This window comes from Drosophila kikkawai, unplaced genomic scaffold (genome assembly GCF_030179895.1).
Source record: "Drosophila kikkawai strain 14028-0561.14 unplaced genomic scaffold, DkikHiC1v2 scaffold_52, whole genome shotgun sequence".
NCBI lineage: Eukaryota > Metazoa > Arthropoda > Insecta > Diptera > Drosophilidae > Drosophila > Drosophila kikkawai.
Window position 1 is genome coordinate 24,154 of NW_027222712.1, and position 14,841 is coordinate 38,994.

General features: G+C 43.9%; 2 long non-coding RNA genes across 2 annotated transcripts; both read left to right on the top strand.

The window, feature by feature from the left end:
- The first annotated feature begins 4,146 nt into the window (after positions 1-4,146).
- On the top strand, positions 4,147-5,339 carry LOC121503024 (uncharacterized). The gene is made up of 2 exons (XR_005991260.2): positions 4,147-4,555; positions 4,615-5,339. It is a non-coding gene; the product is annotated as an uncharacterized lncRNA (long non-coding RNA).
- Positions 5,340-10,049: 4,710 nt separating this feature from the next.
- Positions 10,050-11,041, top strand: LOC138929578 (uncharacterized). Its single transcript, XR_011445827.1, has 2 exons — positions 10,050-10,257; positions 10,317-11,041. It is a non-coding gene; the product is annotated as an uncharacterized lncRNA (long non-coding RNA).
- Positions 11,042-14,841: the final 3,800 nt, after the last annotated feature.

Sequence of the window (14,841 nt, forward strand, 5' to 3'; positions counted from 1 at the left end):
AAGAAGCTTAGCCATATTTACTATGAATTAGAAAACGATGTCGGGAAATCCTTAGGGGTGTATCACCTGAAAGACATAAAGAGCTAGAACGATTCTTGTCTGACCTTTTTCAGTTAAAACCTCTTCGAGTAGGACTCTCGATGAGTTAACTGTGGTGTAGGGGTCAGAGGGTAAGGGCAGGGAAAACAAATAGGAAAATATAAATAAGTATAATCGTAAGTGTTCACGCCAGAAAGGCGCTCAATTTCGGGAGGCAGTGTGATCCCGATCGCTCTCCTTTTCTCTTCCTCTTCCTCCGGACTTCCAGTCCTAGAGCTTCTAATCCGCTCTCCCTAGCTTTAGTTTTTGTTCTTTGTATTCAGTACCAATTTACCTACGACTAAATAAACATCCCGACGCACGTCGCGTAAAACCCCGACAAGTTCTACGTGTTATTATTTATCCGAGTGCATTTCAGCTTAAAGCCGCCCCCCTCCAACATTTGGTCCTTCGAGCCGGATATCATCCACCAGCAGCTCCGGTGGCTTTAACACCGCACCAGATAAGTTCATTACATTATTGCTGCCGGTCATACAGTTAGGTTTTGCGAAACTCAATTCGTCTTAACTTCTCTGTATGATTATTGTCTAAATCCAAGTCCAATTAATCCGACACACGGCAGCATAATAACTTCCAATTCCAAATTCAAAATAATTCGGTTTCCAAATTTTCTACATTTGTGTCAAATTTCTGTGCCGAAATCCAAAAGTTTAAATAAATGCAATAGCCACAGTGAGAATTTAATTCCAATAGTTCTCAATTCCTCTTCGTTAACTGTGTTCCCGCTAGCATTTATTTACATTACATACATACTACAAATACAGTCCACTTCACTCCGAAACTTATATTTACAAATTTATTTAATAACTGTCCGCAGCTACTAAAATTACAAATTTATTTAATTCGTACATATATTGTTGTTTTTTTACTCCCTCGCTCTATTCTGAGCTGCAATACGTATTTACATACATACATTATCGTCTGCATACGACGTTCCGATATTTGGCAATTTTTTCCGCCTCTCCTTATCTCCGCTATTTTGCACTTGCATACGGCACGTGCACAAATATACCAGGGGTGTTAGTTGAAGTTTGCCGGTTTTACTGTTGATGCCGCTAGCCGTACTATATACATTTGTATCATTCGGCATATGTGTCATTTTTTTCTGTTGACATTATTCTAAAGAAATACACAAGTCGCATTCCGTCAAAATAAAAACATCATACTTTTTTACCTTAGTGAGTATGTCGAGTTTCGTTCCAAGTAAATCGAATTTGCGGGACCCATGTGGTGTCGTGAAATTCAAGTTATTAAAACCTTGGTAAAATTGTTAAAAAGGATCGCTACCGATAACAAATTATCAATTTGAATAATACGTTGATCGAAAAACGGCCGGAATGGGCCCGAAAACATGGCAAAGTTATCTTGCAACATGACAACGCGCCGTCTCATACCGCTAAACTGACGAAGGACACACTGAAAGGACTCGATTGGGAAATATTATCGCACCCGCTGTACTCTCCAGACCTCGCCCTGTCCGACTATCACCTTTTTGCATCGATGGGACACTCACAGGCAGAGCAGCGCTTCGCCAATTTTGAAGAAGTCGAAAAATGGCTCGTCGAATGGTTTGCCTCGTTAGAAAAAAAGTTGTTTTGGAATGGTATCCATACTTTGCCTGAAAGATGGGCGAAATGTGTAGAAGCCAACGGTCAATAATTTGAATAACGAATTTTTCACATTCTCTTGAGAATTGAGTGTTTTCTTTATCAAAAAAACCGGCAAACTTCAACTAACACACCTGGTACACACACACACGTATTGGTTCCGAAATACAGCACCGGTCAATCAAATAAGACCAGACAAATAAAATAATTTTAAATTATTTTATATTAAAATTCCAACTAACCGATTAAGTTAGAAATCCAAGTGTGCTTCCATATACACATTAGTGTGACCGTATTTTCGTAATTCCGTATTTAATTCAAATATTCTCGATTTGAATTCCTTACGAGAAAAATACAATTTTCCACAAATAATAATTATTTCAAAAATAATTATTACGAGTCCGATTGGTTCCTAAATTCCCAATCCAACTTCGACCTATAAATTATTTTGTAATATATACCTATTTATAGTAAAAATTATAAAGAAATATCCAGAATGGCTCCTTCAATTTTAGACAAATTTACGTTGATCTGTGACCGTCTGAGTCACTTCGAGTCCAGAGTCTGCAATCCAGCAGCACCCACTCCATCCAAGTACTCTTGTCAAATCCATCTCGACCAAGTCCGAGCGCTATGGGACAAGGTCGAGACAGAGTACGAAGCTTGTTCAGAGCTAATTTCAGTTGGTTTAGAGGGCGCTGCAGACATCTTGCCTACTCTTAAGGCAAAATACGACTACTCCTATTTTATTTACGGACGGTGTGCCGCCCAGCTCATGGAACAGATCGATACGATCTCTGCTAAAGCAGCTCCAGTCCAACCTCCTGCGCCCCAAAATTCCTTTCCGTCTGGCTGTCGGCTTCCTCCGTGCGAAACGGAAGTTTTCTCGGGCGATTATCTTCGCTGGCCGACTTTCCGGGACCTTTTCACAGCGGTCTATATCGACAATCCTACGCTGACCCCTGTAGAAAAGTTGTTCTATTTAAATGCCAAGACTAGTGATGAAGCTCATTCTATAGTTTCCAATTCGCCACTCACCAATGACGGTTTCCGCTCAGCATGGGGAAACCTAACTGAGCGTTTCGAAAATAAACGCGCGTTGGTGAACAGCCAACTGAAGAAATTACTAAACATACAATCCATCGAACGCGAATCCTCGGCAGCCTTGAAGGAGCTGCAGAATAGAATTCAAAATTGCCTCACATCCCTAACTCTGTCCGGCCTTCCTACGGATAATTGGGATTGTCTATTGGTTTATTTGTGTTCCACGAAGCTTCCAAAGCTGACGCTCTCATTATGGGAGCAGTCCTTACCAAATAAAACCGAAATTCCGACGTGGCTAGAATTAGATTCTTTCCTTACTGAGCGCCATAGAACTCTGGAATCTATAAATTCTATTCAACCTCCTACGATACGCCTCAGTCCGTCCAACCCGACAAAATCCATCGTGGCACCGCGAGTACTAAAATCCTTTAGTACGCGGATTGTTCCCATATCCAAAAGATGCGATTTGTGTTCTGCAGAGAACCATCCAGTGCGTAAATGTCCACGCTTCCTCCAGATGACGATAGAAAATCGAACTTCGTACATTGAGAAAAAGCAGTTGTGCTTAAATTGCTTTGCAAGCGGTCATCCACTCCGTAATTGCACAAGCGCCCACAGCTGTCTTACGTGTCACGGTCGGCATCAAACATTGTTGCATCCAAGCAACACTTTATCCAGTGTTCCGAATCCTCGTGATGACGCACCACAAATTCCTGCACCCATCCAAAGAATTTCCTCGTTCTCCACACGAGTGACTACTTCGGCCGATTCCAATTACTGGGTTCCGTACGACGACAGCAAGAGCAGACGTTCCCGAGGTATTTTATCCTACCAATGCCGAGTCTGCAAAGGGAACCATCCTCTTCGGAAGTGTCTCCGTTTTCTCCGGCTTGATGCGAAGAAACGGCTCCAGACAGTCATCGACAGGAAGTACTGCGTCAACTGCCTGGCCCACCACCATTCCGGAGGATCCTGTCGAAGTAGCGACCGATGCCAGTCGTGTGGACAGGATCACCACACCCTTCTACATGCCGACGAACGCTCAGCGTTATCCTACGCTTTCCAGAGCTAATACTTCCTGGTACTTTTGCTGCGTATCCTCGCAAGGGGGGGAGAATGTTCACGCCAGAAAGGCGCTCAATTTCGGGAGGCAGTGTGATCCCGAACGCTCTCCTTTTCTCTCCCTCTTCCTCCGGACTTCCAGTCCTAGAGCTTCTAATCCGCTCTCCCTAGCTTTAGTTTTTGTTCTTTGTATTCAGTACCAATTTACCTACGACTAAATAAACATCCCGACGCACGTCGCGTAAAACCCCGACAAGTTCTACGTGTTATAATTTATCCGAGTGCATTTCAGCTTAAAGCCGCCCCCCTCCAACAGTAAGTTTAAATGATAGAACCGACCCATCGAAACGCATATGCCGCGACTAGAGTGTAGGGTAGCGCCTTCCAGAACATGCCGTTTTTCTTCTACCTGCATTCGCAGCGCCAGCGAAATCGTACGATTTTTTGCTTATTTTTCCTTCCTCCAGTCCTTCGCTCGCGAGCATCGAGAGCGCGAGAGAGGATTTGGGAAAAGTCCCGTAGCTTTTGGCTCGTTTGCTATGCAAGGCACGCTGCGTGTAGAGAAATTTTGTGACGCTCGCTCACTTGAAATTGAAAACCAGAGCAAAGCACACGCATCGTAGATCATTTTTACTATAATAATTCCGGCACGTGGATTATACAGTTTTAATCGAATTAATAGTAAAGTGCCAGCAAGAGACCAGTGACAAAACTTAATAAGTGTTGTGCACGAGTGAGAACGGGTAAATATTAACTACGGAACGGCAGAGTTTATAGTGTAGTTAACCCTTTTGTTGTGCAGGGCTAGTTTGGCGCTAGGCGACGGCTCTTACGTCCTTCGCTAAGCGTGGCGTATCGCCGGCGTGGCAGCCACACGCGGCAAAAGTTGGCGATCAGCGAACAAGGCGGCGCGGTGCAACCGAGCGGCCATAACCTTACTCTTTGGAAGCCCTACGGCGGCAGCGACGTCGACGTGCAGCCCAACGCTGTGCGACCGAGCGGCCATAACCTAACTTTTCGGAGGCCCTACGGCGGCAGAGACGTCGACGTGCGGCCAACGCAGCACGTGCGCGTAACCCTACTTTTTGGGAACCTCTGCTTTGCCACGTCGGCTGCCAAGGAGCTATAGCGATCCGAGTGCGACCGCACTAAACCGGGAGCGAGAAATCTCCAAGAGTCAGACCAGAGGCGGCCTGTGTCTGAGTTCTCGGAGTAATGTAACCGGTCTCGTGCAGCCCCAACTAAGGCGATTCGGCTGTATGGACAGCGGCTAAGCATTACCTTTTCGAGCATAAGCCAGTAGGAACAGTGGAGGTGCAGCGAAGGTAGCTGAGCGGAGACTAGGCAGGAGCAGGCGCAGCCGGATAGAGAGCTCGCTTGAGCGGCAGGTATGTGACCTGTCGAAGAAGTTGGAGGCGCGTCGCGGTGAGCAGCGCGCTCCCGCTGGATGATTCCAGTAACCCGAAGGACGTAAAGTTTTGAGATCGATTAAATTTAGAGTAATGCGTAACATTAGATAGAAAGTAACTGATATTGTTGTTGCTTTTCTGCCGTTTAGCGTGATATGTGAATGCGAACGCGGGCGTCCCATTTAAATATCGTTTCTGAACTTTCCAACTAACAGCCATCAGCACCTGCAACTTCGATGGGCCCAACGAACCAGCAGCGGAGGATCTGAGCGTAAGTCAGTATATCGAAAGTAAATTGGCACCAAGGCCGCATATTTGATTTATTCTGTATATATATATATATCGATCGTATGTATAACTTAAACGGGATCCTAAGCGAGCCGCACATTTACGCGTTTGTTTATATGAATTTCAATTAACGTAGAGATAAATATCTAGGGATTAGATAAATTAAGAAAATGATTAATAATTATAAGAGACAGAATTATGAATTATCCTGAAGTTTAACGAAATAATAATGGAGTAAAAACGTATATCTTTGGTCTATGTTAATACAGCAAGTGGATGTCGAATTACTTCAGAATGAGCTAAGATCGAAAAGATGAACTTAGTTAAGGGGTAACACTTAATTTATCAGAGTTTACCACGGCAGGGAGGGTAAAGACGTGGGGGCGGATGACACCTCAGCCACCCACAACGCGAGTGTTCCTCTCTTATACCTACTCTTTAGGGTCCGTCCGTACGTCCAATTAATTCAACCGTTGACCAATCATTTAGTTTACAGAATGTGCACTTAAACTTTTATTACAGTAGTGAAAGGGTGTGACTTATAATCGGTGAGGAAGGCCCACGCCATATCCGACGAGCTTTGAACCGAGCATAGCAAGAAGTGCACAAATACCGATCCGATTGTACACTGGAAAACCCACAGTATCTAGTGAGCACTGCCTCTTGGCTACTACATAAATAAAATGGCGCCCAACGTGGGGCCAAAGACCGTTATCTGCATTTGAGAAATAAGAGGAAGAAGAATATCAAGCTATAGTGCAACTCGCAGGAGCCGCAAATACCTATTGTTTTAGGTGCAGGACCCTCGAGTGGTTTTAGCCCATGAAAATGCTCGACTATCCATCCAAAAGAATTTTTTTGTAATTAATTTAATCAGCAGAAATTGTTACTATTTTATACTAGAGATTTGCTAGTTGCGAGTTGAGGACTTCTTAGCCGGAATTGCGTCTTCGATTCGAGATCTTACGGATCAAGGCGACCGCAACGAACCCACTCACAGGCGCAAAAACTCGAGCCTGAAATTAGTTAGGTGGATCAAACTCCCGTTCAATAGGTAGAGGGAAGCGAATTCGGAATTAGTAGCTTGGAATAGCGATATGTTATCAAAACTTCGTGGTACTATCGACCAGTGCTAACCGAGCGCAGAATACTATCCAAAGGCGACAGTTTAGACTACTGGCAAAAGGTACTGTACGCGTATTTAGGAATATCAAGTGGTCAGAGGAACTTCGATGGATGACCAATACAGCGAATACAAACCTACAAAGCCGCAACAATATAGACAATATTAGTATAGAGTTGGTTAGGAGAGAACGCTCAGCAAGAAGGTATTCGACAGAAACTAGCTGGAAAAACAAAGACCATAATTTGAAAATATTAAGCAACCAATAACAGTTACAGAAGAAGAAAATGCCTATTCATCATAGCTTAGAGAATTTAGCAGCCGCTTCTAATAATGACGAGAGTGTTTGCATTCTATGCACACGACCTTTAAGCGTGAACGATATGACAGCAGCTTCTCCTTGTAATCATCGATTTCATCATCAATGTATTAGAGATCACTTGTCAGTAACGAACTCGTGTCCGACTTGCAATCAACCATGCACGGTGCAGCAGTTGTCAGTATCGAACAATAACTTATTAGCCGAATTGGCAGATGCAGAACAAAGATCCGAGTCAGGAAGAGCACCCAATGAATATGACGCTGGCGAAGGCAGCAGCAATCTTATCACAAACCGAGGCCGTAACAGGAATGAACCAAGAAGAGGTCGAAGTTTGGGGCAACGCAGAGGTATGGTTACTAGGTCTCAGCAACGTAGTAACGTGGCGCAGCAGCGCGATAGAAGCGCTAATACACCATCAGTTCTCGATTCATCTAGAGCAGAGAGTGTCGAAGAAATAGGTAGAGTAGTTCAAGCAGCAATGCAGTCTCAGCAACAGAAGCTTATGCAGGATTTGACTCTTTTCATACAATCACAGATATCGAATTTGCAGCTCGAACAGAATGCCCAATCCCCGAGTAGGAGAAGCATGAACAATGTAACACAGGGACAAGCTTTCGCAATAGGTCAAACTCAGCCAGGGTCAGGATTGAACTTACCGAACAGGGAGCGAAACGAGAGATTAGGGAATCGACAATCTAGTCGAAACTCTGAGAGGTCGCACACTTCGGTGCAGCCGGAGAAGGTGCCCGGTATTATCCAGAGTTGGCACATCAAATTTGATGGAGCCAAAGATGGCTTGCAGACAGAGGATTTTCTGTACAGAGTACAAGCACTAGCCCAACAAAACTTGAACGGAGATCATCAGCTTCTTTGTGATCACCTACATCTGTTCTTTACCGGCAAAGCGAATGAGTGGTATTGGAAATTCCACCAAGCATGTACGAATTTTACATGGGCAGAGTTTTGCAGGGAATTTAGACAGAAATTTCGAGATGTGGATACAGACATGGACATATGGGAATCTATCAATAGTAGGCGTCAAGCAGACAGGGAACCATTCGAAGAGTACCAATTCCAAATAGAAAAGTTGGTTTCGCGCTTGAGTACTCGACTTTCAGAGCAGTCGTTAGTTGAACTGCTGATTCGACATGCGAAGCCATCGCTGAGGTACGAGTTGATGCATTTGCGCATAGATTCCTTAGTCACCTTAAGGGAAGAGATACGAACGCACGAACAGTTTTGTAAGCAGAATAGACCGCAGCAAGGGAAGAACCAAGTCGGAACACGACCTTATATTGCTCAACTAGAACAGGAATCCGAGGATGTAGGTCGAGAAGATGTGTCAGCCCTACAGACTAATCAGATAAGATGTTGGAACTGCGATAAGATAGGCCATAGGTTCGACGAGTGTCTCGAAGTTCGCAGCATCTTCTGTTATGGATGCGGAGCCAAAAACACTTTTAAGCCGAACTGTCAGCACTGTAGACCATCGGAAAACCGACAAAGGGATGCGTCGGCCAAAATCCACGCGTCGCATCCGAAACATTAAAATCCAGTAGTGGTACGCAGACAGAACCGTGTGAAGTTTTAAATCTGCAAGAAGTACACCCAAACACAGCAAAAGTTAACCAACCGTATCATATACGTGAAGCACAGTACGCTGAAGCCAGACGAAGAATATTCGCAGACGTTTGCAGCAGTATTGACACTCGCAAACCCGGACGTTCAACACTAAGAGCACGATCATTTTGGAACAAGGTTCGAAAGAACCGGAAAAAGTTGAAAGCAGCAGTTTTTATGAATTCCGATAACCGTTTATACACGGAAATCGATTTAGTGGGTAAGCGCTATGTGGCGTTACTCGATTCAGGAGCAACGATAAGCTGTATCGGAGGCAACGCTGCTAGAGACTTAGTTCAGAGCCCAAATTTACGAAAATGTTCAGGTCGCATTAAAACCGCGAATAACTCCGAGTGCTCAGTCGTAGGCAGACTCGTGGCAGACATCAATTATCGAAATCGTACACATCCAGTCGAATTTTTTGTGATCCCAGGGCTGAAGCAAGATATATATCTGGGAGTTGATTTCTGGCGAGACTTCGGTCTATTGTCCAAAATAATGGAAGAGACCGGAAGTGTAGCTGAACTTGACGTAGGGCGAGACGAAGATCCGGACGATAGCCCGAAAACGCATGTCCTTTCGATCGAGCAACAGAAGAGGCTAGAGACTGTAATCTCTAAGCTTCCCTCTTACGAGTCAGAAGGATTAGGTCGAACTCAACTAATTGAACATTCCATAGACGTTGGTCAAGCGAAGCCGGTAAAACAGAGGCATTGGCCCATCTCACCAGCTAAGGAGAATCTTGTGTTTGCCGAAGTACAGAATATGATCATGAACGGAAAGGACTATGAATTACTAAGAAACATTAAGTCGTTACAGGATGATACTTTGTTGAAAACGCCTGATGTCATGCAGCTAGCACGTAATCAAGCACAGAAGAAAATTAGGGAAACGCATGAAAACAATGCAAAAGTTTATAATTTGCGCTCGCGTTCAGCATGTTTTAAAGTCGGTGACACTGTGTATGCCCGTAGTTTTGCGCAAAGCAATGCGGCTAAACAATTCAACAGTAAGCTGGCTCCAGTCTTTATGAAAGCGACAGTTACTAAGAAGCTTAGCCATATTTACTATGAATTAGAAAACGATGTCGGGAAATCCTTAGGGGTGTATCACCTGAAAGACATAAAGAGCTAGAACGATTCTTGTCTGACCTTTTTCAGTTAAAACCTCTTCGAGTAGGACTCTCGATGAGTGGTGTAGGGGTCAGAGGGTAAGGGCAGGGAAAACAAATAGGAAAATATAAATAAGTATAATCGTAAGTTTAAATGATAGAACCGACCCATCGAAACGCATATGCCGCGACTAGAGTGTAGGGTAGCGCCTTCCAGAACATGTCGTTTTTCTTCTACCTGCATTCGCAGCGCCAGCGAAATCGTACGATTTTTTGCTTATTTTTCCTTCCTCCAGTCCTTCGCTCGCGAGCATGGAGAGCGCGAGAGAGGATTTGGGAAAAGTCCCGTAGCTTTTGGCTCGTTTGCTATGCAAGGCACGCTGCGTGTAGAGAAATTTTGTGACGCTCGCTCACTTGAAATTGAAAACCAGAGCAAAGCACACGCATCGTAGATCATTTTTACTATAATAATTCCGGCACGTGGATTATACAGTTTCAATCGAATTAATAGTAAAGTGCCAGCAAGAGACCAGTGCCAAAACTTAATAAGTGTTGTGCACGAGTGAGAACGGGTAAATATTAACTACGGAACGGCAGAGTTTATAGTGTAGTTAACCCTTTTGTTGTGCAGGGCTAGTTTGGCGCTAGGCGACGGCTCTTACGTCCTTCGCTAAGCGTGGCGTATCGCCGGCGTGGCAGCCACACGCGGCAAAAGTTGGCGATCAGCGAACAAGGCGGCGCGGTGCAACCGAGCGGCCATAACCTTACTCTTTGGAAGCCCTACGGCGGCAGCGACGTCGACGTGCAGCCCAACGCTGTGCGACCGAGCGGCCATAACCTAAATTTTCGGAGGCCCTACGGCGGCAGAGACGTCGACGTGCGGCCAACGCAGCACGTGCGCGTAACCCTACTTTTTGGGAACCTCTGCTTTGCCACGTCGGCTGCCAAGGAGCTATAGCGATCCGAGTGCGACCGCACTAAACCGGGAGCGAGAAATCTCCAAGAGTCAGACCAGAGGCGGCCTGTGTCTGAGTTCTCGGAGTAATGTAACCGGCCTCGTGCAGCCCCAACTAAGGCGATTCGGCTGTATGGACAGCGGCTAAGCATTACCTTTTCGAGCATAAGCCAGTAGGAACAGTGGAGGTGCAGCGAAGGTAGCTGAGCGGAGACTAGGCAGGAGCAGGCGCAGCCGGATAGAGAGCTCGCTTGAGCGGCAGGTATGTGACCTGTCGAAGAAGTTGGAGGCGCGTCGCGGTGAGCAGCGCGCTCCCGCTGGATGATTCCAGTAACCCGAAGGACGTAAAGTTTTGAGATCGATTAAATTTAGAGTAATGCGTAACATTAGATAGAAAGTAACTGATATTGTTGTTGCTTTTCTGCCGTTTAGCGTAATATGTGAATGCGAACGCGGGCGTCCCATTTAAATATCGTTTCTGAACTTTCCAACTAACAGCCATCAGCACCTGCAACTTCGATGGGCCCAACGAACCAGCAGCGGAGGATCTGAGCGTAAGTCAGTATATCGAAAGTAAATTGGCACCAAGGCCGCATATTTGATTTATTCTGTGTATATATATATATCGATCGTATGTATAACTTAAACGGGATCCTAAGCGAGCCGCACATTTACGCGTTTGTTTATATGAATTTCAATTAACGTAGAGATAAATATCTAGGGATTAGATAAATTAAGAAAATGATTAATAATTATAAGAGACAGAATTATGAATTATCCTGAAGTTTAACGAAATAATAATGGAGTAAAAACGTATATCAGAGTTTACCACGGCAGGGAGGGTAAAGACGTGGGGGCGGATGACACCACAGCCACCCACAACGCGAGTGTTCCTCTCTTATACCTACTCTTTAGGGTCCGTCCGTACGTCCGATTAATTCAACCGTTGACCAATCATTTAGTTTACAGAATGTGCACTTAAACTTTTATTACAGTAGTGAAAGGGTGTGACTTATAATCGGTGAGGAAGGCCCACGCCATATCCGACGAGCTTTGAACCGAGCATAGCAAGAAGTGCACAAATACCGATCCGATTGTACACTGGAAAACCCACAGTATCTAGTGAGCACCTGCCTCTTGGCTACTACAGGTTCTATAAATTTGACCAACAGCTCTTCAATGTCGACGTGAACTTGGGCCCAACTTTACGAACACATCATGGAGTGGATAATTAAAGGGTCGTGAGTACTAAATAAAACAACAACAAGAACAACAAATACCCATTATAAAAGTTCTATAAAATGCCGCTCTAGTGTCGTTTGAAATCTTACTCTTGATCTATAATAATTTGAATTTTCTTTAATTGATATATAAATGCTTATTACTACTTCTTATTAAATATTAAATATTATGAATTAAACTATGGGTTAGGGAATAAATAGGAAAGAATAGAAGATAGATTAAGATTTGTTATTTGTAATTAAAATTAAATTTAGAATCAATGAAGATAAATTTGGAGAAATGGAATTACAAATGAAATAGAAATTTATTGAATATGAATGTTGAATAAATAATTATAATGGTTTGTCGAGTACTTGTGTCGGACATTTACTTTATTATGTGGTAGGGTTATTTGAACTCGGCTAAGGGACAATGAGGAATTTAAGCAACATTGTCATGGTAGGGAGGGTAAAGACTCATGGAATTATTAACACCTTAATTCCCAATACCTATCAGAATCCTTAGTTCAGCTTTAACGCGAGTCGGCGTGCATCCGTAGTATATTTATAGATTCAGTCTCCGATATTATTTCTCTAGTTCAGCTTGATTATGATTTATTGTTTTGAATAAGCCGCACTAATTAAATGTAGTAGCGTCGTACTATCCCTAGCTAAAAGAACCCCGACCTACGGCGAGCTAGACCCGAGCATAGCAAGAGTGCGCATCCCTAGCGAAGGAAGTACAAGGTCCTCTTTTATAGTAACTACCACCCTCTATAAAAAGGCCACATAATAAAAATATTTAAAACTACGTACACTACAAGTTTGAGGGGAGTGGATTTTGCATACCTGTCCGTAGAGCTTCGGCGTAGGAGATGCCCGTGGGGGCATTTAGCGGACCAAAAGAAGATCTGGCTGCTTTGGCAAAAAATACATCTGGAGTAGTTTTTGAATTAAAATACACATTTTATGTATTTTGTTGGCGTGTAGCTGTCGCTCTTCGCATGCGACTCTTCAGCTCCTTGTAGACCTCACAGCCTCTGTAGTTAGCTGTATGGTTTCCTCCGCAGTTTCCACATTTTTTCGTGTTGGGGTCTTCTTTGTTCGCAGGGCAGTGTGCGGAGTTGTGGAAGTCTCCACAGACTACGCAGACTGACCGAAGGGTGCAGTATGTCCTTGTATGACCATACTCCTGGCAATTCGTGCATTGCACAGGACCGTTGCGTTTGTGAGGTTCTTCCACGGAGATTCTTCGATGCAGTAGGAACTGCAACTTGTAGATCGGGTGAACTTCATTCTTCTTTAGGGCTTTACTGTCTGGCTCAAGTTCGACTTTGAAAAGAGGTTGCGGCTTTTTGTTTTTGTTGATAATGTTGCTAACATTCTTGGCAAAGAAACCCTTGCCTTTCAGGGCTTCTAGTATCTCGGAGGGGGCGACATCTGGTTCAATTCCTTTTAGCACTACTTGCAGCCCCTTGCTGCTTTTTAGTTGGTAGGTGTAAAAGCTCTTTTTTGCTTCCTGCAGGTAATTAGACACAGCTCGAAAGTGTTCTTCTGTTTTGGTTTGAACTTTGGTTTCGCAGATGTTCCCTTTAATAATCGGAACAACATGAAAGTTTCCGTCCCCGACCACCGCAACAATTTTGTTGACCAGGGCGTTTGAACTTTTCTCCTTTATATATATAGGTGGGGGCTTTGGCTGTTTTTGAGTCTCCTGCTCCAGCTCTGCTTCATTATTCTCACCAGCTGCTAGCGGAGAAAATTTGTTGGTGTTGTTTGGGTCGTAGCTTTTGGTGACACGGTTGATCTTAGGCTTGTTACCAACCGTGTTATGGGGGCTAAGCTTACGCTTAATTTGGATGTAGCGATCCATGCCAGTCTGTATGGCCGGAACCGCTTGTTGCTTATCGGAGCTCACGGTTTTTGTTACCATTGTATTTTGCGCTGCGGCCGTTGGTTTAGTTGTTGCTGTTGCTTTTGATGCGTTTGCAGAAATTGCAGCTCTGCTTGTTGTTGGTGCGTCTTCCATCGAAGCCGCTGGTGGTGGGGTTTGGCATTGGGAGCTCCAAGATGTAGGAGCTGGAATAAGTAGGGCGGGAGAGCAAGAGCGCGCTCTCGTGCCGTCGGCGGTCAGTAGAGCCGGGTTGGGCTTGGTAGACGTTTTTTCTGCTTCGATATCGCGAGTTGAGAAATAAGAGAAAACACCGTTTCTTTGGTTTACAGAGGTTCTACGCTCATTCTTTTGATCGCCGCTCATTATTTTGAGCTTGTTACGCGTGGCACAATATAAATGAACTTTGCAGCTCAAAAACACGTCTCACGCACTAGTGTCCGTATGTCATACGCACTGTAGGGCTTGGCCTAGCTGACAGTACGTAGTTTAGACTCTAAACTTTAGAGTTCCGAATTTACTTTTTCACCATGAAAAAACACTTCGAGAATAAACCCCGCGTAGCGGTCGTCCGTAAGCACGTCTGCACTCGATGAAGGTCGAATGCGAAATGAACAAATTTACAATTGAGTATGCAAATGTATTAGCCTTGTAAAAACTAATATAAATACAAACTCTGAAGTGGATACAGGCATTATTAGGTGAGTTGTGAACTTTTTGTTTACAAATTTACAATTGAGTATGCAAATGTATTAGCCTTGTAAAAACTAATATAAATACAAATTCTGAAGTGGATACAGGCATTATTAGCTGCGCTGTGAACTTTTTGTTTACAAATTTACAATTGAGTATGCCGTGTAAAAACTAATATAAATACAAATTCGGAAGTCGATACAGGCATTATTAGCTGAGCTGTGAACTTTTTGTTTACAAATTTACAATTGAGTATGCAAATGTATTAGCCGTGTAAAAACGAATATAAATACAAATTCTGCCGTGGATACATGCATTATTAGCGGAGTTGTGAACTTTTTGCTTACAAATTTACAATTGAGTATGCAAATGTATTAGCCATGTAAAAACTAATATA